Source organism: Uloborus diversus, chromosome 1 (assembly GCF_026930045.1).
Source record: "Uloborus diversus isolate 005 chromosome 1, Udiv.v.3.1, whole genome shotgun sequence".
Taxonomy (NCBI): Eukaryota; Metazoa; Arthropoda; class Arachnida; order Araneae; family Uloboridae; genus Uloborus; species Uloborus diversus.
In genome coordinates this window covers 55172937-55197268 of record NC_072731.1, presented here as the reverse complement: position 1 = coordinate 55197268, position 24332 = coordinate 55172937, and positions in this window count along the sequence as shown.

The following is a 24332-nucleotide window of genomic DNA, read 5'->3' as shown; positions in this document are numbered from 1 at the left end:
GTCCTGGGTGTTGCTTCTCTCTTAGTGCAATGGTATTAATCGCCTTTTCACAACATCATACCCGCATCAGACTCAACTCGATTTTCAGTCTCTTGGCTAATAAAGGCTTCACGTTTTAAGGCGTTGACTAACACACATTTTTTATTTATTTATTTATTTTTTAAATAGTTAATATCGTTTAAATTTAGTTTTTTTTCCGCACTTTAGCACGTTATCTTCTGTAAAGCAACAACTCTCTAGTGTCGTTTACGTTTTATTGTATCAGTGTAAAGCTTTTATGCATTGTTTCTGTCTACTTTATTACATGTATTGATGTTAAATTACCAAAATTTTTGTCAAGAGCAAATCAAAATTGTAACAGATAATTATGTAATGATTTATGTATTTAAATAAAGTTCCTCAGAGACCCACTTGCTCAGATTTATCTGAGCATTTAAAACCGATAAACCGAGCAATTAGTAGGTGCGGGTGCTCTCTGAGGGTGTCAAGTTGTCTTAGTGCAATGAAAATGCCTTGTCTTTAAATCAAAATTAATAAAAAATTGGTGTACATCGGTTGGTGAAAAAGCATGAATTTGATAAATATTGAATTAACGAATGATTGAAAGCAAAAGCTGTAAACAAAACAAAAGACAAAGAGTTTATAGCATTTTTAAAAAAAATAATATACATAAATGACTACTTCTGTATGTATGTATGTATGTATGTCCGGGGTAATCTTCAAAACTACTGGACGGATTTTAGCCATTGTTTTCGCCATAGATAGATACATTATCAGGGAGCAACTGAGGCTATAATTTATTCCTAAAAAACTTAACTTAAAAACGTTATGATGAAAAACAGTAAATGTCATGTAATTTCCTCCATTAAATGATTAAATATAAAACCCATTGTTACGAAAATTCGTTGCCTTACAACAGCAATATTAAAAGAAATCATAATGAAAATTTTAAATCAAGGCTTCTCCGGAGCAAACATGAGTTTAAAGTCATTTAAACATTTGGAAACTCTACTTTTTGCACACTTAAGGAAACATAGTAGAGAGCTTTTTTATTTTTCTTCCTGTGTGCGTGTGTTCTATTGGATTAAATAATGCGCACGGTTTTTTTTTAGTGATCTTTGTTTTTGTTAGTTCATATTTTGGAAATTCTTCAAATTTTTATATGCTTCAATTCGTTCTTTCGTTTCTAAATGAATACTCGTTCGTTCTTTATACTTATTGCTATTTTACTTTTATGAGTAAGGAAGAAGCTCGATTTTAAATCACGTCAAAGCGGTGTGTTTTGAGTTCTTTCAGTTAAAACAGAAAACGAAAGAAAGTGGCGATTGTTTCTCGCAATTATTACTGACACAGACAACGCCGGGTATTTTTGCTAGTACTGTTATAAAGAAATTTCAAGTATTGTTACCTACTAATTATTTTTTGCACTTTCAATTTAAAACGTATATAAATAAATTATTACTTGATCATTTAACATGTCTGAATAATTTAAACCACCGAATAGTTAACTTGAAGTATGAAGTCGACTTGCAATGAAAAATGAGTACCCGTTCAAGAAAGTCTGATGAAAGCTTAATTTCTGCTAATGGCTGACCTTTCAAGCAATTTCTCTGAAAGCATGATGAAGAAAAATCTAGTACAACCTTACGCAGAAATTAGTGAGGCGTTACGATATAGAGTAATTTTTCACAAGCGATGTGTAATTTTACACCAGTTATATCAGTTAAGTTACTCCAGAGCAGTGGAGGCAGCTATGTTGCCACCCTTTTTTTGGAATAAGGTTAGACAAATTTTTTTAGTCTTCAATCGTTGGAAAAATGTCCCCGTTTTCTGCGATTTTGTCCTCGCTGTCGCAGAGAATCATGCTCGAATTTCACGGAAAAGTTGACTCAATTTGATGAAAAGTTTACTCGGAGCATTTTTTACACAGCCATTCCGTCAAATACGACGAAAATTCCGAGAGATTTGAGGAGTGCATTTCTGAAAGTGTGCGTACTACTAACGATATGAATACATTAACACTTCTGAAATATGAAGTACTACTCCAAAATGAAAACTATTTTTGCATTTGTAGGAAATGTATTTAGGATCCAAGGTATTTTTAGGATTCAAGATCTTAGATTAAGTGCAAGAGTGCAAAATTCAAGTGATGTCTCCTTTCAAAACTAATGACCAAATTTGTAACAAAACGTTAAATAAAAAAAAAGAAAAATATATTTAAAAAGAGAGAGAGAGGGAGAGGGAGACAGAGAGGGAGAGAGAAAGAAAGAAAGAGAGAGAGAGAGAGAGAGAGGAGAGAGAGAGAGAGAGAGAGAGAGAGAGAGAGAGAGAGAGAGAGAGAGAGAGAGAGAGAGAGAGAGAGAGAGAGAGAGAGAGAGAGAGAGAGAGAGAGAGAGAGAGAGAGTTTTTGAAAAAATAGATGTTGATTCCATATAAAACGTAGGAAAAGCATGTATATTGCATATATATTGCTAAGCAAACTTTGTATATTAAACTCACAGAAAAGTTTCGATTTCTTTGATAAATACATATTGAAGTTGAATTTAAATCCTTTCAAATGTATGATTTTATGAAAAAAATCGAACTGAGAAAACACCGTTAAAGAACTAATGGGAAATTGTTAGAAAAACTGTAGTCGAAGTATTTAAAAACTTTTTAATCATAATAATATTGATCAGATTATACTAAAGGTGTCAATTTCAAGCAAAAAAAAAAAAAAAAAAAAGATCTTTTCGTTGATTTTCGTTTACCATGTTCCCTTGAGTGTCAGAAAATTAAAATAAGGTTTACAAGGCACACAGACCGATTAAAGAACATTTTGCTTGATTTGGCCAAATCGCTAAAAGATTTCTCAGATGAATTAATATGATTAACTTGCTGTGTGTAAATTAATTATTCACTAAACAACACATTTAATCTCAATCCGATAATAGTTTGAACAATGCCTTAAATTTATTGGTACAAATTTCAAACGGTTAATTTCTCGCCATAAATATTGAATATCTACCGAAAGCATTAGACAAATATGTCCTCATAAACGCACCAAGATTCGGTGGTTCATGGAAGACAGGAATAATCAGGAAATTGCCCAGAATATAATTTACTTTTGCTAATCATTTGATAAGCATATTGCGTTATCTCGAACCGTAGAGATACTGAATCGATGATTAAGGGAAAGAGCAAGCGGAGGAAATATTTTGGGCAGCCAAGAGGCACAAGTAATAAACACTTTGCATGTCACAATTAAGTGATCTTAGAACAGCGATTCCCAAACGTTTTGAGCCTACCAACCCTCTTTAGAGGTTGAATGACACCTATCGCCCCTTTTTTTCCCTTGAAAAAAACTTCACTTGGCATGAGTAAACATCAATATTATTGGAAATATAAATGTTTAATTTCATTTTAAAATGGAATGTATATAAGGAAAATGTTTTATCATATCACTCTTAGGCTTTAAAAAAATATAATAAAATAATAATAATAAAAAACGAAAGAAATTAAAGTTCCATTTTTACGTTTTTTCTTTCTTTTACTAAATGAACTGAGCAGTTTAAAGCAAAATACTTAACTAAGATCATTGACGTACTTCTCAAAAACATAAGTATATTTTTTACGAAATCACTTTCTTTCCAAACTGGAATCCGGGGGGAATGAAAAAACAACGATGTTTTAACTTAAAAATAAATAAATAAATAAATAAAAATTATTTGAAAAATAGAAAATTCATATACTTGGCAATGAATGATGAAACACTTACTTAAGTTTCGATTGAAGTGATTTTTTCTAGGCAAACTTAGTGTACGTATGGTGCCGTTAGGCTTTTTGTAGCCTTAAACGCTGCTAAGCATGAGCGACTAGTGCACCGGAAAAGTGGCGAGTCAAAAGGGGGTTAGAAGGCGTGGCCCCTGATTTTTTTTTTTTTTTTTGTAGAATTGAGCTATAAAAGGCTTTTAATGTTACTGATTCTATAATACCTCCAAACAAATGTGGAATATGGCCTCGAAAATCGGAACGAAACGTTCACTTTTATGAAATAAGATGAGACAAGTCCATTTATGTTTGGAATTTTTAGTTTTTATACTTTCGTGAAGCAAATCCATCCACCCTATAAAAATTCATTTTTCAATCGATCATTTTTTAACTCTGGAAAGTGAGGGGGCACTTAGCCCCCCCCCATCATACTTGCCACCTTTGCTGCTAAGTTACCTTTGCCCCAACTATAGTTATCTTATCATCGTCAATGTGCCGTAAACTGCGGAGTTAAACACATCAACCTCCCGTATTTTATTGGCAAGGGTGTGTTTTGTGAGTTGTCTTGGGGGGATAAGCTGATCGAAGTACTATCAATAGATAGCAGTATACGTGCCATTGGCAGTAGTAGCAACGGCATGGCACAGTGAGCATCCTCATGTGTAGCGAAGCATCTTCATAATGTTTTTTTTTTTTTTTTTTTTTGAGTAATACTTAGCAAGAATTTCTCTTTTGGCTCCAATTTGGTCAACATGATCCTGTTCCAGATGGTGCACTGAAAAAAAAAAAAAAGAAAAACGCCTGACGAACCTCTTACCTTTACAACGCTGGAAAACGTAGCGCATTTAAGAGCGTCCATCCAGGAATCTTCAAAATCAAAACGTTTAGCACATAAGCATACAACTCTCTAGCAGATTTTCAGATATGAATGTAAGAAGAATTTTGCACAGTGATCTTGACTACGTGAATAGTTTTTCTAGTCGAATAGAATCATGTCGACCATGTTAGAACCGAGTGGCAAATTGTAGCTCAGTACTTCGGAGAAAAAAATACTTCGCAGCTACGTTTTAATTTTTGATTGAAATATGAACGATGTAATAATTTAAATTCGAATGCAAATAAAAGTATATAACAAATATATTCGTTAAAGAAAGTTTTTCAATAGCGACAAATAATACGAAAGTAATCTTCAACTTTATCAAGAAATTACACTAAATTTTTAAATGTTTATGCATTTAGTTTTGTTTGCTAGCAAAAAAAAAAAAAAAAAAAAACGAGAAATGTACATTTACTGTATTAATATATCATCAAAATAAGAAATCAAACAATGTTTGGTAGCATACGTTAAAATAACATTCAAACCTCAAGGTAATTAAAATGTTTACAGGACACATAAGGATTGAAATCTTAAAAACGGAAACAATGTTCAGCGAAGCATGTATTTAATCTGAGCATGCATCCAAAAATGTAGGTTTTTATCTGCATAAGTAATTTTTTACTTGATAAAAATTTAATAAATCTTATAAAAATTCAATAAATAAAACAAACACGAAGCCACTATAATGAATATACTCCTCCTCAGCACATAGCGATAACTCAACCTGCTATACCATACTACTGCTGTAAATGACACGTACACTGTTATATATCGCCACCACTTTTTTCAGCGTATCTCCACCTCAACTCACACTGCGCCCCCTCCAAATACGGAAGGTGATATGCCGGAGCCTGTGTATAATCTTATTGTTAAGATGCCTGGCTATCAGGGCGGCGATGGCGTAGTGGTAAGGCGTTTTCATTTTAAGCTCTAGTTTGCAGGTTCAAACACGGCATTAACAAATTTTTCAAAACCCATAAAATCGTCAGCACTTAGGTCGCACAATTATTATACAGTATGGATACCTGGAGAAAAAATAGTGTATTTTTTATTGCAAGTAATCATTTTCAGAATGTTTAATTTTAAATCCACTTAGACGTATAAAAGCTGAGGTTGCATAAAAAAGGGTAGGTATCAAAAAGGGTGGTTCCATTTACGAAAGAATAATAAAATCTAAACTGAATGTTTATTTAAAGTTTCGAATAATTCCTCTAAGATCATCACGGATCGAAAACATGTTGACGGAAACAAGGTTTTATCTATGCTAAACAAAAATCATTAATAAACTACGAATCATATTTGCAAATTAGATGCAAATTAAATGTCGAAAGAACAAGATATGAACCATTTGAATTCGGACACAAATACGTAATTTCTTAAAGTATTAAATTCCTTACGTTATTTCAGATGATTGTCTACGACAGCTCGACAATTAAGTATTCTAAATACTGTCGTTTGCATGCATGAATAATTGATGGCCAAAATTAATTCTTAATGGTTTCCATTTTTGAAAAGATACATTGAGACGCATTTATTCTTTGCTATTAAAAAAAAAACAATCACATTTTATCCAGCGACTTATTCTTTGTCATCGTCAAAAATGTCTTTTCAATGAAATACAATACTTTCAAAGAAACATAAAAAAAGAGTCTTCCCATAATTTGCATGACAAATACTGCTCCGTTTGGAGGAAAATAATACCGTGTCAACTATGTTTTCTGTACGAAAAAATTAATAAGTATGAAAAAAAGAAATATACATTTTTTTCGTCACATATGTAGTTTTGTTCGTCAAAAATCTTTTTCAGATGATTAAGTTCACTGTTTCAGCAGAGATCGTTAAATCTTGTAATAAAAATGATGTTGTATTGTTAAATCTTGATTCTCAACTTTTAAATGTGTACGTGGATTTCTTCAAGCAAACAATTTAACCCAAACACTGAAAACATTAGAAAATATATTTTTACTAAAAGAAATTCAATGAACAAAATTGAGAAATAAACGACTTAAAAAAAGACTTAAAGAACACTTTTTGAATATCCCTCACATAATTGTAAATATCGCAAAAAATGTTTACAAAATTTCTAATCAATACAACTTGTAACCATAATTTTTGATGTCTGAGCAAAAATAATGCATGAAAGCATATGTAACTATGAGTTAGTAATAAATATAAATTTTTGACAGAACTGCAGTTGGCAATAACTCCTCCTTGGATGAAATAAGTCGATACAGAAGTTTAGCGGTTAGTCGGCCTCTTATGCCCAAAGGCACAGGTTCGAACGTGACACCTGTCTGCATCATTTCAAAATCCAGAAAGTCGACAGCGCTTATGAAATATAATTATGCGGCATGTAAAAGATGCTCGAGTACTCGTTTGAATTTTAGTATATATCTTTTCGACGCATCGAAGAGAGCCCAGGTGCCTCCATCTGGTGGGGAAACTGGGCGTCAAATTTCTCGGGATAATAGCATCCGCTAATAGTGATGCCGCATGGAAGCTATATCAGGGTGCTATCTTTCAAGTTGTACAAAAGAAAAAGTCTTTGTAGCGCAGCCCCATTAAAAAGAATAACTAAATAAATATATTTAAATCATTACTAACATCATATAAGTGTAACCGCGCCGACTTCAATAAATATATGAGGAGGACTTCTCAACTGAAAACTTCTCAGTCATAATTTTTCACATTTCTGCAGTTGACAAATGAGAGTAACTTAATATTTTGTATTCATTATTGTAGAGCAGAGTCTCGAAAGTCCGAGGTAATTGGGGCTCGCTCCACCTCATATTACTGAAAACTCGGATTATCCAAAAAATTCTATGGACTTCATAAGGACATGCGCTGTTTACTTCTTGACGCTATGAAAAAGAAATATTGTCTCCTCTAAAAATTTATCACTTAAGTAGCGACATAAATTTATATTTTAATTAACCCTAAACGAGTTTTGGTTAGTTTTTTTTCCTTGATGCCTGCACGTACTTGCGTGTAAACTTACAGGCAACCAAAAACTGCCCTTTGAGACTCGAATTTTGGAGACTCTTTTAATTATGTGACGAGGGGTATTATAAAGAACGCCGTTCTATCCGGCTTGTCTGTTGTCCGGCCTAACCGTCCGTCACATTAGATGACCGGGTAGCCATCATGGTTTGTCAATAGTTTGTTATATACCCTTTGTCCTCCCTCCCTGGATTTTTTTTCAAAATTTTCAAAATAGGTGCCGCCAGGAAAGGCGAAAAGTTCCACGAAGTGACCATGGTATCACTATATATACCAAAAAAGAGATTTTAGGAGAGGACAGTGAGGGAGGTGAGAGATTAGGAGAGGACAGTGAGAAATAGCATTTTTTTTAATTACGATCTTTCTCCCACAAATGTTGAATTTTTCTTTTAGTGTATGCGTGTGTGTATATAAGTGCATCTCAGGGTGTTTACAAAAAAAAGTTACCACATTTATTTCTCTATAATGAAATAAACTACACACTATGTTGCTCAATAATACACCCAGTTTATTTGTTCCATATAATACAAAACGCTTATCAATAACCATGTTGACAAAAGTAAATTACAGAAAACGGTGTTCCATGACCATTATCTATTCCATTGAATCTTGCCGAGTTTGTGATAACAGATTTGCTAAGGTCTCCTACTTAATAACAAATATTTATGGAATGAAATTCGCCATTACGTATCGCAGTTGCAATAAATATTCCATACTGCGGAATTGTTATCAGATAGATGTAAATATATTAACAACTCTACTGTGGTCAATAAAAGGTTTATTTCATTGAACCTCATCTATTGGCGCATTAGTGCGTCGAGGAATGCGCAGTGAAATTTGTTTGTACTAAGTACAAATGGACGAAATTGTAATCGTATGGTAAATTTAAACGGTAGGCAAAACATTTAGAAACAAAACCAAGTATTATATTCTAATTATATTCTACACAAAAATTTCTTCTGGAAGTTAAAATAAATCATTTTCTAAAATTTTTTCAGGAGCACTGTAGTTAGAAAAAAGAAATGTTGGAAGTGGGGAGGGTGCACTTTTTTCATGCGGTAAATGTCATGGTTAAATAATTTTTCTTAGTCCAAAAAAAGTGTGTTCAAACTTTAATAACAGAGACATTGATTTTTGTTCTGAAAAGATGATTTTAATTTTATTTTCTTTTATGCAGTAAATTTTTTCTTTTACAGTAAAAAAGGAATATTTTTCACTAATAAACCAAATATTAAATCTTTCGCGGAATAATTCCCTCCCCCCCACACAACTACAGAACTACGCTAAGAAACAGTGTAGGTAGTTTTTTAATTCAGCCCGGAGTTTTTTCGAAATTGTAATTTTAAAACTACAATTTTGAGTTATTCTTGGAGACTTTAAGTGAGTGGGGGAAGGGGGGAAGCAGATTCAGATTCCTTGAATAATTTTCATAAAATCTTTAAGATGCATTTTCAGGCAATTTTTTTTAAATTAATGGTAGCAAAAAGGGGACTCGCCAAGCGCTTTTTTTAAATTGAAGGCGAGTTTCAGGTTTAAAGATGTTCTCACCGTTATTACAATGGTCTGATGGAATCAATTTTTGATCGGTTCACAAGAATTAATCAGAAAAGATTAATTCCTGTGCATCGATCAATTCTTGTGATCGACAAGAATTAATCAGAATAAAGCAGAAAAGTATAATATGCACGGCAGAAAGTGCATGTTATACTTTTATGCTGTGTATACATTGCTTTCTAACTCACTTTCGAAAGCTATGAACTAATTATTATTATTATTATTAATTATCATTAATTATTTAATTTGAAAGCAGAATATTATTTGTACACAAAATCAGTGCTATTTACTGCTTGCTGCTCATTCTATTGATCACGTACATTTTTTTACCAGCACAGTTATCGTTTTTAGCTACAGAGTAACTGTATGAGGGAGTACTACTGTTCTTCTTAGCTAATGTATACGCTAGTATCGTTTTTGCCTTGCTGAATATCCGGAGAATTCCTTTATCCGCGGTTGCCGGGGCGCCGTATTCCGCGGATAATCGGGAGTTAATAATATTTTTTGTTAGCAATTTGTGCTGTCTTCATTGTTGTCAAAAAAAAAAAAAAAAAGCTCAGTTAAAACTGTATAAAACACGTTTTGACATTTGATTTTTTAATTAATCAATGACTATTTTTGGATAAATTCATAAATGGGGGAAAAAAGCTGTTCAAAACAAAAAAACAAAAAAATATCGACTGAATACTGACAGTTGTATTTTCAAAATTTTAACGTTTTCAGAACTTAAGCACCACGTCTGATTTTTAGCCTACCATCCCAGAAAAAGCCAGAGAAAGAAGAAAAAAGCATGAAAGAAGGCTTAATGCATCTTGAAAATATTACAAAAAACAAAAAACAAAACAAAAAAAAAAGTCAAAAATAAAAGAAATAATTAAATAAATATCGAAAAATTAAAAATTGGAAAGTAGGGTATTGAGATGGGGGAAAATGTCTGTCGGTCTGTCTGTCTGTCCCCCCACCCCTAATAACGTTTGAGTGAATAGTCCGATTCGAACAATTTTTTTTTTGTTCGAAATATCTCGGCGAGGACACCTTATTCATTTGAACTATTTTTGTTCGGTTTTGAACACTTCAAAAAAACTTAACATTAGCGCCTACGGGGAAGTTCAAGGCGATTCCGAACCTAGAGGCAAATTTCTTCAAACAAACTTTGTAGGAAAATAACTTTTGATGAAAAACTTGTATATAAAATATTTTTTTGATTAGAACAATTTTCCGCTCAATTTTGAACAGTTCAATTCCCTTAACATTAGCGTCTACGGGGAAATTAAAAGTCAATGTAGATTCCGTACTTGAAGGCGGATTTACTTCAAACAAGTTCTGTTGGAAAAGCTCTTGTCGAAAAACACCAAACTCTGACTCCGAGACTTTAGGGGCACCTGACTCCGATTCCGACTCCTGTACCCGACAATTAGTCGAACTCCGACTCCCCGACTTCGACTCTGACTTCTTAGCTTTGGCAAAAAATTATACACGGAGGAAAAAATGACTGACTCTGATTCTTGGATATTCGACTCCGACTGCTTTATCTCAAAATGAGATTGACTCCGACTCCGTAGCCATGGTTTTATGCGTGAAGTAATTATTGTTAATATGACTTGTTTTTATTTTCACTTTAAACTTTTAATTTAGGTATTCAGTTTTCGGCGGATAAACTCGAAGTCATTCGCAATTCCAATGAACTATAGGGGGCACTGTAGCCACTTTCTAATGGCGGACGAAAAAGGTAAAACGAACGCACGTGGTAACGAAGAAAATGCTAATAAGCCTAGTAAATTTTGTTCGTATGCATGGTTTTTTCGCTTTATTCTTTTTAAATTAATTTTCAAAGTCATGCTGATATTCTGGCCCACGTAGAAAGAAATGAGAATTCAAGAAGCATTACTAAACGTCAGAAATTAATGCAAACTACGTAGTTCGTAGTTCTAAGCAGCCATTTCCACGATGTTGAATTCGATATTTATCAATTCTTGATAAAACTGAATAATAATTGTGGCCTGGCAAGAATAACAATTGATTCTAGGAAATGTAATATGACATTATGAATTATTATCAAAAGAAGATGATACTTCTTTGCCTTTCTCGGCTAGCTGTTATTGTTTTGCATTTGTAGCTGAGTTATTTCTCTCAAATTTCAGGGGGGGGGGGAATGAAAAACAATGATGCTTTTAACTTAAAAAAAATAAATTAAAATTAATTCAAAATTAGAAAATACATATACTTGGCAATGAATGATGAAACACTTTCTTAAGTTTCAACTGAAGTGTGAGGAGAAAGCTCCTGAACTTCAATTTTTCTTTTTCAATTTAAGATTCCTTGTTTGAACTGTGAACAGTCGGTTTCGTTTTCAATTTTGACATTCGCTGACTTTTATCATTATTAGTTTTATGTTTCCCTCCTAACCACCCCTCATGAATTTATTGTAGAGTTGATGACCCAGGTGCTTTTGATACGCTTTGAGTGAATTGTCATATCCCAACTCTCCTTAACGCCTTGCGATTATCACTTGTTTCCCAAGTTAAGGGACACATGGAAGGCCAACGCTTCCGTAGCCACGAGGAAGTCGAATAAGAAGTGAAATGCTTCCTCAATGGATTGACGGTAGAGCTCTACGACATTGGGATGCAGGAATTGGAGCACCGTCTGCAAAAATGAGTAGAAAAAAAATATGACGGTTATGTAGAAAAATTGAACAAAGTTTCTTCTCTTCAACGATGTAAATTTCTATCTGAATAAGCAACGATGTCTATTTGTAAAATTGGTGGGAACTTAATTACTGAATCAACCCTCGTAATACTGAAAATATAGTCTTATAAAAATATCAAAAATAGTGTAGCGATTCTTAAAATTAATTATTACAGATAAATGAAGTTTCAAAAATGAAAGGTAGGTTTTTTTGTTTGTTGTCATTTTTTAATTTTTTAGTCTACCAGTTATTTTTTATATATGTATATATATACATATATATTTTAAATACTTTTTAGTCTTAGAATGATGACACATATGCAAGTATGTAAAGAAAGCTACTTTCAAAAAGATTCCTAAATTCTAAAGCTAAAAACTATAGTGGCAGATAATTTTAAGTATAAAGTGTCATAAATGTCAAATAAATTATAAATAAGAATTTTGCAAATAACATTACGTTTAATGCTTTGAAGAGGAAAGTTGAAGTGCAAAATTAAATTTACTGCGAAAGGATTCAAATTTTTGCATAAGTATCAAAGCTTTATACTTTAAAAATAAATATTCAGTTTTCTATTTAAGAATGTGTTACGAGATTTGAAGACATTTTAATAACAGAAACTGACTTTCATGAGAAATAGAATTGGCATGAAGCGATAAAAAGTAACGCAACCTTTCATATCGCTTAACAACTTCTTTGCGTACTTAACTTGTCTCACAGCGTTAAACTTTATTTTCTTATCATTTCTTTAAAGGACGCCATATTTGTCATGCAAATTACGAAACTGAATTTCTTCGAGCGTTTGATGTTTCATTGTGAGTATCGTCTTTCAAATAAGTTACGTTTTCTCTTGATGAACGGAAAAGGTTAAGAGAATGAAAGCATTCTGGTATTTTTCTAGCCGGAGAAAGTAAACAGTACGTCATAAAAGATTTCATTTTGCTTTAAATTGAAATGAACTGAAATGTTTGATTAATAATGATGAATTATTCATAACTTTGAATTTTTTTTTCGAGAAAAACAAAATGAGTGCTTCAATGGCACGGTAACAAACACGTCGCAATATTTTTGAAATTTCGAATGGAAGTTAACATTCCGTCGCGTCGCTTGCCTAAACGAATCAGTGAGCATTCCAAATCAATTGTAGAAGTGTTTCATCCTTGTTTGTTTATTGTTGGATGCATACATAAGGTACGCGTGTGTGTGTTCAGTGGAAATTGAAAGGAGAACAGTCCTTGGACCCTTAGATTAGGATTGATAAGGGATAATTTAGAAGTAATTAATTTAACGAAATTATCTAAAAACTCATTTATTTTTCTCAAATAACTTCGACATTCTAGCCCTGTCAAATCAATAAAGCAATAATTGTTCAGTTATTTTGCAATGACAGTAAGAAGTCAATGGCAATGAAAGTCTCAAAGGTCTTAGAACATTGTTACACCACATATTGCTCACAGGAATTATTGGAATTACTTGATTTGAGCTTATTCGAAAGATAAAAGCTTCGGGATAGAGAAGAAAAACCACTCCAAGCTATCCAAAAGGCTCTATTGGTGAGGTGTAAGGGAATTTGGAAAACTTCTTTTCGACGTAGAAAATAATTGATTCTTAGTAAGAGGTAAGAAAGATTATACGAAAAGAGAGAAAGAGTGGTTAAATGGTAGCGAGAACGATTGTGTTAATTTCTGTAATAATTTTATTTTCTTGTATTAAGAACAGTAAACCTGAAAAAAGTGTTTTATCCTACCGAGAAAATTTTCATCCGAATTTAATCCAGTAGTTCTGTTTTACTTATACAAATCATTTATTTAAGATCGTGTTTGTATGTTTGTCTATACGTGAGAAATGTCCAGACTAAACACTCGCGTTTAAGGTCCTTAAATTAAGGAAGGCGTAAGGGAAGTGTTTAGTTTTAAAGACAGCTCAATTCCTTTCGTTAAATTTTACAGGAGAGGCAAAAAACATTTTATATTATTTCATTAAAATAATTATTTAGAAGAGCATATAAAAATATATTTCTTTTTCCTTTGAGAAACATTCGCTGTATGATTTTTTTTATAATTAGCTGTATTGTTCAATCATTTACAGACAAAAGAGTTTGGATTGACCCGGTTTTGAAATAAATTGGCCTTATTTTACTTTTATTTTTTAATTTCTCATTCAAGTATCAATTAAACTCTTGTGGTGTCTTACTTTTATGTTTTAGCCTGTGCAATTAAAAATGTGAGTTGATTTTGATATTAGCCGTACACTTTTACAGGGGCGATATGGTAAAAGAGATTATTATCATAATGTTACGTTTCTGGAGTTTTTAAGTAAAGAGTTAAATACCCTCTAAACAATCAGAAAAAAAGATAAGTTTGCATCCAAGAAGAGTAACTTCTAACGCACTTAAATGAGTACACGCACTCAGTCCCTATCAGTTTTTAAAAAATAGAGATTATTTAGTTAGGGTCTGTCCACAATGGTATTACACTTTGAGGGCGGAGGGGTTCGTGAAATTGTGACTTTTTGAAAGGGGGAGGGAGAGGGCGATTAGGTTATTATTATTATTTTTATAAGAATGTGTTTATGAAAAATAGTGTGTCATGTGACAAAGAGGGAAGGGGTATTATGAAGGGTGACACTTTGGGAAAAGGAAGAAGCCCGGGGGGGGGGGGGGGGGGGAGCGTGCACAGGGGGTAGAAAGGACACCTGTTAGCACGGGTCCGAGCCTAAAGGAGACCCGAGATTTTTAAAATGAGGGGTGGAACAGTATATTGTCTTTGGGGTAACAATATGGATATGGGCCAGTAAAAACCATTTGTGACGGGCCCCGAAAGTTCTGTACACGCCCCTGTTGGGGGTGATGAAAAAAGTGTGACATCATTTATATGGGCAGCCCCTAAGTCATGTGGCCTCAAATCAGATATTTCTTAGTTGTTAAAGGTCTGTCATAAGAGTGAGAAAATAATATTATTTATATGTGAAATGCGATTGTAACACACAACTATTGCGCAATAAGCTCCAAATTGATTTACAAGATATCTCTATTTTATTCATTCAAAATTTCTAAGCTTTCCAGCATACTTTTTTCTGAAATTCAACTTCATAATACTCTTGAAAATGTTTGCTTTACAAAACAGTCTATGAAAAATTCATCAGATATAAGAAAATGACGCATTTTAAGAGGGAAGTATACTAAAAGAGTAAACAGATTTTTGTGCATTGCTTTAGTAAATTGATATATCTCATGGGAATATTATGCTGGCTCAAAATTCCTATACAAGAGTTTTTGTCTTTATTTAAAACCTGGTATTTATGGTAAAGTTACTGCCAGATTTAAATGAATATGTTCCTTTTAGTTTGGGTTCCTTTACTATAAAAATGAAAATAAATCTTTTTGTTCTTGCTCGAATTTTCCATTTTACGTTTAGTATTTTCCCTCCGAGAGCAATGAAATGAGAGCTTACTTTTCAAAACAAGCATTAATAAAATATTTATATGTTTCTTTTTATAGAACAGCAGTATGCAGCATTAATGAAATATTCATAGTTGCATTTTTTAAGGGTTGTATGTTTGTTACTGAATCGCTTGATCAATACGGGCAAGGTTCCTTTTCTTCCTTCGTATTTGACAATGAATAAAACAAAGTTTAAAAAGATCAAAAATGGATTCGAACGTGGTATTTGTTCTTTATTAAAGGAAGCGCGTTTGTAAGGTTTGTGATGAATTACTGATGCCAAAGTGCAGAGCCTTTTCGTAAAAAGGCGAGCGAGTTCATTCATTAATGTAGAGTTTTTGCATTGATTGGGAGGCTAACTTGTAGCCTTAAACAAGTTATTGGTAGTATTTTTCTTCGCGAGTTGTTCTTTTATTACGCTAAGTATTGGGTTTAGACAGTTTTACATTTAGCTTAATATTTTATGTAATGTTTTCCCTTATGTAATGTTATATCTTATTTATATAATTTTTTTTAGTGCGAAGGAACATTATGAAATGTAAGGGCAAGACTCAAATTTATGTTTTGCGATGCGTAATTTGATGACGACAGTTGGCAATAAGAGAGAGAATGATTTTTTTTTTGAACTTTAACTTCTTCTCTTTCTATTATAGCACGTGGGTTTAAGTGTTAAATCCTATTATTTATTTCCTGATTAGATGGCGATAAATGTTGTCATTTTAGCTAAAAAAACAGTAGAATAGAACTCCATTAATGGGAACCAATTGGAATTGGACTCCATTTCGATATTCGAAAATTGGAACAATTGGTTTTTTCCGGAAAAAGAATCTATGTTAATTTATTCTTGAACAGTATGGTGAAAATAGGGGATGAAACTAATACTGACGGGGAAAAAAAGTTTTACGTTAATCAAATGAAAAGCAACATTTTTTGCATGTTATGCGTACTTACATCACACATCACAATCGAGAGTTCCCTTATCTACCACTATTTGTGGTTTGATCGGTTAGATGAGGCTCCGAAGACATTTTTTTTTAAAATCCAGACCAGAAGCCATGTCACACATAATTTTCGCATGTCACACAAGAAAATTCCGAAGTTGAGTAGATATGATTATATGAAACACATATTGAATTCAATCTGAAATGAAATCCAGGTTAGGCAACTGGGGACAGTAACTAATTAATGTTTCTAAACTTGAGTCACATAAAGTAAACTCCCGATTATCGGCGGTCGGATTATCCGCGGGTCTTTTCACACTTTTTTTTCAACGGCCATTAAATGTTTTTTAAACTTCTGATTGTGTTGTTGTTCGTTTTTAGCTTTACATATATTTTTTTACATTCAATGTTAGTAGATGCAATGTAGCAATGTTTTTAGCTATAATTTAAATGAATGCGTTAGTACTATTCATATATATATATATATATATATATATATATATATATATATATATATATATATATATATATATATATATATATATATATATATATATATATATATTTTTTTTTTTCAGTTAGCATCGTCAACGATATTTTTCTTTGGTTTCGCTTTTTATCCATTATTCGGATTATTCGCGGTTTTCGCTTATCCACGGTTACCGTGCCGCCCCATTCCGTGGATAATCAGCAGCTTACTATATAGAGATTAAATCCTTTTAACATTAATTAATAAAGAGTTTAAACCGCTCCTGATGTTTCAAAAAAGCTGTTTGACAACAAACAAAACTTAAGCCCAAACTTATTCCATGAAACAAATAATAGAAAAATACGTTTATCAGAGTTGTCTAAAGTTTAAAAAGAATCGAGCTCAACACAAGAGAAAATCTCTTGTTAACAAATGTGCTTATTTTCTTGTACAATGTCAAAATATTTCATATTAGATTTTTATATTGCAAAGCATTTTTGATTGATTTTTAAGCTTTGAAACAACAAAGAACACAAAGAACAAACATAATAATGTTCTAAATCCCGAAATGGAAGGATTGCTCATGTACGGATTTTTTTGCTAGGCTATGTCAACTGTTCTGCAGTTGTTTTCAGTATTAAAAATGATTGCTATAAATGAAAGCAAAAGTACACGATGAAATATAGCACCATAGTTTCTCTGCAGCGTTCAGAATTTTGGATGAGAAACATTATATTTCAGATTTGTCATAGAAATAAATGTTTTCATTTTGCAAGAGCAATTTTCGGGAGGGATTTCGATTTCTTTTACTGCAGTGATTGCTCATCACAAAAGGATGACAGTGGTCATAGGTGGGGAAACGTTTTTTGAAATTTTAGATGAAGTTTTGAGTCAAATATTAGAGAAAGATTTCAAAGTAACATATGATTCAAAATCAAAAGAAAATTGATAAAATCCTTGAAATTTTCTATTATCAATGCTATCGTTTCGTTAAAAGCGACTTGGAAACGTATTAGATTTTTTTTTTACTTTTACAACGTTACAGTAAGTTTTTGCGTATAAATTAAATGAAAAATCAAAGCTAGTTTACTTATGTTTGTGTATAGAACTTCTATATAGCTTCCATAATAGAAGTTATGACATTAATAGAAGTTTTGACATTAACTTAGAGTAAATGTCACAAGAAATGCAGATTAAATCAGTTTTTCTACTTCTTAGCGTTGCTTTAATAGCATGGTTAAGCAGGAACAAAAAGGAGGAATGAACATCAATAAGAACATTTATCACACTTTAAAAGAATTCAAGAACTTTCCTGAAAAATAATAGGTAGCTAGTGTACCTAATTTCTGCCAGAAAGAATTTCTGGAATTTTAAGAATGTTCAGTGATGAGTAAAAAGAAAAAAAAAATTTGAATTTTTACATCTTGAATTCAAATTATGTTTTTCGCAATCACGAATGTGTGTGTGTGTATGTAGGCATATGTATTTGTGTGTGTATGTGTGTTTATGTATGCGTGTGTGTTTGTGTGTGTGCAGGCATGAGTGTGTGTATGTGTGTGTGTTTGTGTTTGTAAGGGCGGCAAATGGGGGGAGGGGGTCGCACCCCCAAATCTTTTGAGCGGAATGATAGAAACTGGGGGAATTCAATTCATGCAAGTTGGAAATTAATCTATATATATAAAAATGAATGTTTGTCTGTATGTCAACCATGAACTCAAAAACTACACGGCAGATTTGGCTGAAACTTTCACCGTTTGTTATTTTTGGTACTGGGAATGTTTATAGACCAGTTCGAAAAAAATCCGATCAATAATTCCTTTTTTATTCCAATTTAAGTCACAATCCATTGAATAAATACGAATAAAATTATCGGCTGCAGAAATTAATTCGCGTGAAAGATCTCATTGATAAGAAGTTAGCTGTTGCCATTTTTCTTGAGTTTGAACAAATAAATTCTTTCTTTATTGTTTTATGGCTTTTCATGCAACGGGGGGATTTAAAACTTTTTCTATTTGATATTTTTAGCGATTCATTGATCTTGCAAACACTGTAAAAAATCTCGGAAAACTCTCTGAATATATAAAAAAGTTTTCCGTAATACACAGATTCGTACGCCCTCCGCAGTTTTCTGCTATAATCAAAAACGTTTCCCGTATAGCAAGAAAGTAAGAGTCGACGCATGCGCAGCTCACAATTTTATAGTCCAGCAGCAAATCTAAACTGAAACTTTCGAAAGCACGCAATGAAAACAAGTGCTGACTCATGTATGCGAAGTAACTCATCAAGGGGATTAGTAGAAGTTTTGTTCCTCGCATGAATTCACTGAAGATAATTCTAAAGTCTTATATTTTCTTGCATATGTATCGTCATAAGATTGAATTTGAAGCTATGTCACTTATTTTTAAGTACGAAGTGCAAATTCTCGACGCATGCTCGCGGAAGGAATACAAACTGAAATTGAAAACCAAATAACTACCGAGAGGACGCCATGTAAATTCATTGCGTCGCATAACTTGTGTAGGTAATTTACTTTTTTCTTGGATACTTTTCTTCTTTCTACCAAATGGGTAATTTTTGTTGGCAGAATTTTATTCTGTCATAAAAATCACCTTTTTGGTGACCAAAGCCTGCAAAAGACCACCACCGACGAATAGGTAAGTCGCTTTGCAACTCTATTACTTTAAAGAGATTTAGTTCATATAAATCTCGTTAAAAAAAAACTATTTTCTTCAGTATTATTTTTTCGTTGTGAACTATTGCAATTTGAAAATATTTTACATTACATAGAACACATATTTAAAGTGCAAGTGTGTCTAGTTTTATTCTGTAAAATTTATGAATTGAAGATTATAAAAAAATTTAAATATGTGTTATTGTGTACTTTGTTTTTATGTGTCAATCTCAGTTGATATTTGGCTATGTATCAAGCATTATGAATTAAATGTTATAATATGCAAATTGTCAGGTTTGATAGTTCGTCTTTAAGGTTGCATGTTTTCATTCTCTTGTAAACAGTGTAGCTAGATTGTATGAAGTAAAAAAAAAAAAAAACCTATCTCTTGTAATTAGGAACATAGTGCTTCAGTATTATCTAAATGACGATATCTCTTTAAATATTTGCATTAGCGAAACGCTTTAAATTAGTTAAATGTGTATTAATTTATTTAACAAATAGATACATATATGTATTTAAAAGTGTCTTCATTTTTTTCGTTTTACGAGCCTCAATTTTACCAAAAGCAAAAAAAAAAAAAAAAAAAAAAGAAAAAAAAAGACTTAATAAAATAATTTTGTATTTTTACACCATATTAAAGTATTTGACTTATAATTTATATGATACTTTGATTTATAATGTATGTGATACTTTGATTTATAATGTATATGATGTTGGTTTTTCAAGGGGGGGGTGGGCGCTTCATAGCATTTTATGGGTGCACCATCACTTTTATGGTGGAGGAGGGGTTATTCTCGTATATATGAAATGGAATAATCATGTAATAGAGTTCAATGTTTTAATAAATAAAATATATAATGCATTTTGCGCACACTGTAAAAATAAAATCAGTAACCTATTTTGAATAAGTATTTATATTTGTGATGAGCTGGAAAAGGGCAAGAACAGAAGAATCAACCCGAATGATTCCAGCAGGGGGACTTGGTGTCATATTTAAATTCATCAATTTCTCTGTTGGTACTTTTCGGTACACTTTGTTCGTCAGAGAAATTGACTTGAGGTCAACGAATTCCGGAACGCGAAGGGTAGGTAAGTCCTGTCAAATTTTATCCGAAGATAAAAGCTATCAAGTTTGATACAAGATATGTTTTTAAGTTCTGCATTAAAAATACAATATGTTGATAGTTTTGTCTTGAAAATATTGAGAAAAAAACTGAAGTTTAAGATTGTTTAACAAACAATCCCCACTTTTCAGAAGGTACCCCCACTCCAATTCCCCGACGATTTTGTGATTAGGAATGAAACTACTAGATTATTTCATAATTTTTCAAAAATTTATAACTGTGCATATGTTATGCTGTAAACCATGCTATTTGTCATTATAAATTCCAAAAAAAAAAAAAAAAAAAATCCACGAATAATTCTAAAATTGCTTGTATTATTGCTCTTAGATATGAAAGAATTGAAACTGATATGTTATGCAATACTATAATAAAGAATTATGTTTTAGAAAAAATCACGGAAAAAGGATTCCGAAATTCTCGGAAACGTTTTTGAAAATTGTTTGGAGAATTCCGAAATACTCGGAAACGTTTTCGAAATTTTCATGAACCACAGCTGCACAGAATACTCAGAAACACTTCTGGAAATTACGGAAAGAGGATTCCGAAATACTCAGAAACGTTTCTGAAAATTACAGAAAGAGGATTCCGAAATACTCAGACACGTTTCTGGACATTACAGAAAGAGGATTCCGAAATACTCAGACACGTTTCTGGACATTACAGAAAGAGGATTCCGAAATACTCAGAAACGTTTTTGAAACTTTCATGAACCACAGCTGCACGATATACTCAGAAACGTTTCCGGATTTTTTTTACAGTGAACTGCGTGAGTACAAAATTTGAGTATAGTCACGGCTTCACTTGATACCTGGACCGATTATTATGAAAATTGCTATATATATGTATTTTTCCACGGAGAAGGTGCATAATATGCTTATTGAAGCCACTCGCCACCAGGTGGCACTGCAGAGTAGCAACTTCTGCCCCGTTCAACCGATTGTTATGAAAATCAGTATAATGATGTATTTTTTTGTTGGCGTAGCAACGCGCGTCGGGTACAGCTAGTATTCAATAAAAATAATCTTACTGGTTCTCAGTAACTATTCGATGAAGAGTGATCCAAATAACGAAAAAGTGTTTTTCGTTATTTGGATGATGACTTAGAAATTCATGAAGTATTTTGCTGCCATTTTAGAACATAGAAAACTGATAGAGAACCATGGTTAATTTTAATTAAAGAAGGTATTTCCTCATATAGGCTAAATATTTCGTACTTGTGTGCCCAGTGTAAGGATGGTATGTCCAATATGAGAGGCTCCCGAAAAATGGTGTGGCTGCATGGTTTCAGAAGAAAAAATTCCTTGATATTTTAATTCACTTTTACGCTCATTTTTTTAAGTGTATATTTATTTAATGAGTGTTCATCGCTTTCTTCTGCTAGAAACACGTTTCAGTTGCTCAATGCATTACATGCTTTCATAGAAATGCATGTGGTTATTGAATTAAAAAAAACCAAATCAACAAATACCTATTATGGAGCTCTATAATTATGCAATCACGGAGTGACACAAGATGGTCTCCAAGAGTTAAAACCATAAAAACATTTTCTATAACTTCAAAGCAGTGATTTGACGACTGGAAAAATTATTGCAAAACGATTCTTTCAACGGCGAAAAAGCTCATGCCCTTTAGGATGTAATACTTCGTTTGAATTTTTATTCAATTTGTTTGTATTGAGGAAAGTTTTTGAAAAATGCTTTACTCTATCAAAAAATCTTCAATCCGCTGCCCTTAATTTTCGGACTATTCAAGCCACAGTTCAATCTACAATTGAAACGGGAAATAGATTTTACATAGATGTATATTTTAACTAAGCGTGCAACTTTTCAAACAAATTCTTCCTCCGAGCCAATTTTAAAAAGGCGGAAAAAAAAGTGACAAAAATCCACAAGTGGTGTGAAGTCTAACATTGATTTTTTAATATTTTGTATGAAGCAATAGATTTAGTTTCGAATGAAATTAACACAAGATTTGGTGATAATTATTTTTCTGTATGACCCTATATTATCTGGATTGGATTTCGATAACGAAATTTTTTTTTTTAAAATTATGAGTAAAATTTTTAGCATGAGGCAAGAAAAATTACAAGCAATAAACCGATAGACCAGTTATCACAACCAGAGATTGCAGTTTCGTTCTTGTTATGGAATCATGAGTCTGGAATAGTGAACAGAGCTGCAGGTAGATGAAATCTCATTGAAGCTGAGAGCGCCGACAAGACTAGATTATTCAATGATGAAATTTTAAGCCCCTCACAATTTTTGAAGTTGCCTGGGTGATTTTGATGAGAAAGATACAAAGTGTTTTCATACATATAACTTTGTTACTTCAATTATTTTTAACTATTCCAATTTGCTCAGCTAGTAGAGAAAGATTTTTTTATGCCCCAGGAGGTCAGAGAATTATTTTCGAAGCACAATGAGCAAACTTAAACTTAAAACAAAAACAGAACCTTAAATTAAAAACAAAAACTTAAATTAAAAACAAAATAAAACTTATTCGAGCCAAGACACGGAGGTCCACTGTATTTTGATTATTTGTATATTTTAAGAGAAAATCATATAATCACGATTTTTTTCGAGCAATGTAATGTTTTTGAAGTTATGGCTCTGAATGCACTGAAAGAAAATAAATTGAAATATTTATGAGTTCATCAAATAAAGTGCATTTAATGTTATTAATTAAACAACTCTAAACGTTAAATGTTTTTTTTCAATTTCGGATGTCAAAAACAATTTCTGATATTTTAAGTAGGTGCGCTTAAAATATATAAGCATAGATCTCACGTTTAAATAAAATCTAAGCCAAATTCATTTTGCTCCTATTTCCAACCTTCGCATTATGTTTCACCTGGATGATGAGAATGATCAATGATTTATGAAAATCTGACAGAGGCAGAACAAACGAAGGTAAAAATTCACAACACATCAATCATTCAACGCGGATTTAGATTTTCGAGTTTTGTTATCCTTGTTTTAAAAATTTCGTATTAGTTTAGGCAATGGGATCATTTCCACCGTTTTTGACAAAGGAGTTTGATGCAAAGTTTAACTGCTGATATTTACGTCGCCGGTGATGAGGGGTTTTAGAATATGACAAAGTTCTTTAAGCATTAATTCGCATAAAGTCACAAAAGGCAACTTTAGTTTGATGTTTACAGATAACAAAGTTATTCAGACAACATTCCGCCACATCAAATTTTTTTACTATATTTGACTTCAATAAATAAATAAATAAACCTGCATGAATAAAACAGAGACTATATATGTGTGTGTTTCCTATAAAAGTCCACAGTTTACAACGGATCTCGTCCCTCGTCCAAATTTGGCAAGGAGGTAATTGGGCATGTGTAAGGGGGAAAGGGAGGGGGGGCGGGGGGTCAAACGCAAAAAAAAAAAAAAAAAAAAAAGAACCTAACCGTTCGAATTTTTTAATTTTAGAACCCGAAAAAGGCATTTATGACTCTTTCTACCTGAAATTATTATCCATTTTTTAAAAATTTTATTCTCGTTCGAAAGCTTGCGAAAAATACCCCTGAAGTAGATTTACTTCCTTCGAATTTAAAAACAACTAAGTCTGTAAAATCACCGGGAGAAAAGGTTCAAGCATTTTTAAGTCAAAGAACATCAATATTAAATCGGAAATTCATCGTCTTAATTTTAAATTAGTGTGAATAAACTCATTGAGAAGAAAGATCTGTTGCAATTTTTTCCTCGACTGTAAACAAATAAAATTCTTGTTTTTGTTTTGTGGCTTTTCCCGTGATCGGAGGAATTAAAATTTTTTCTGTTTGATTAGTTTTCCGCAATCTGTCG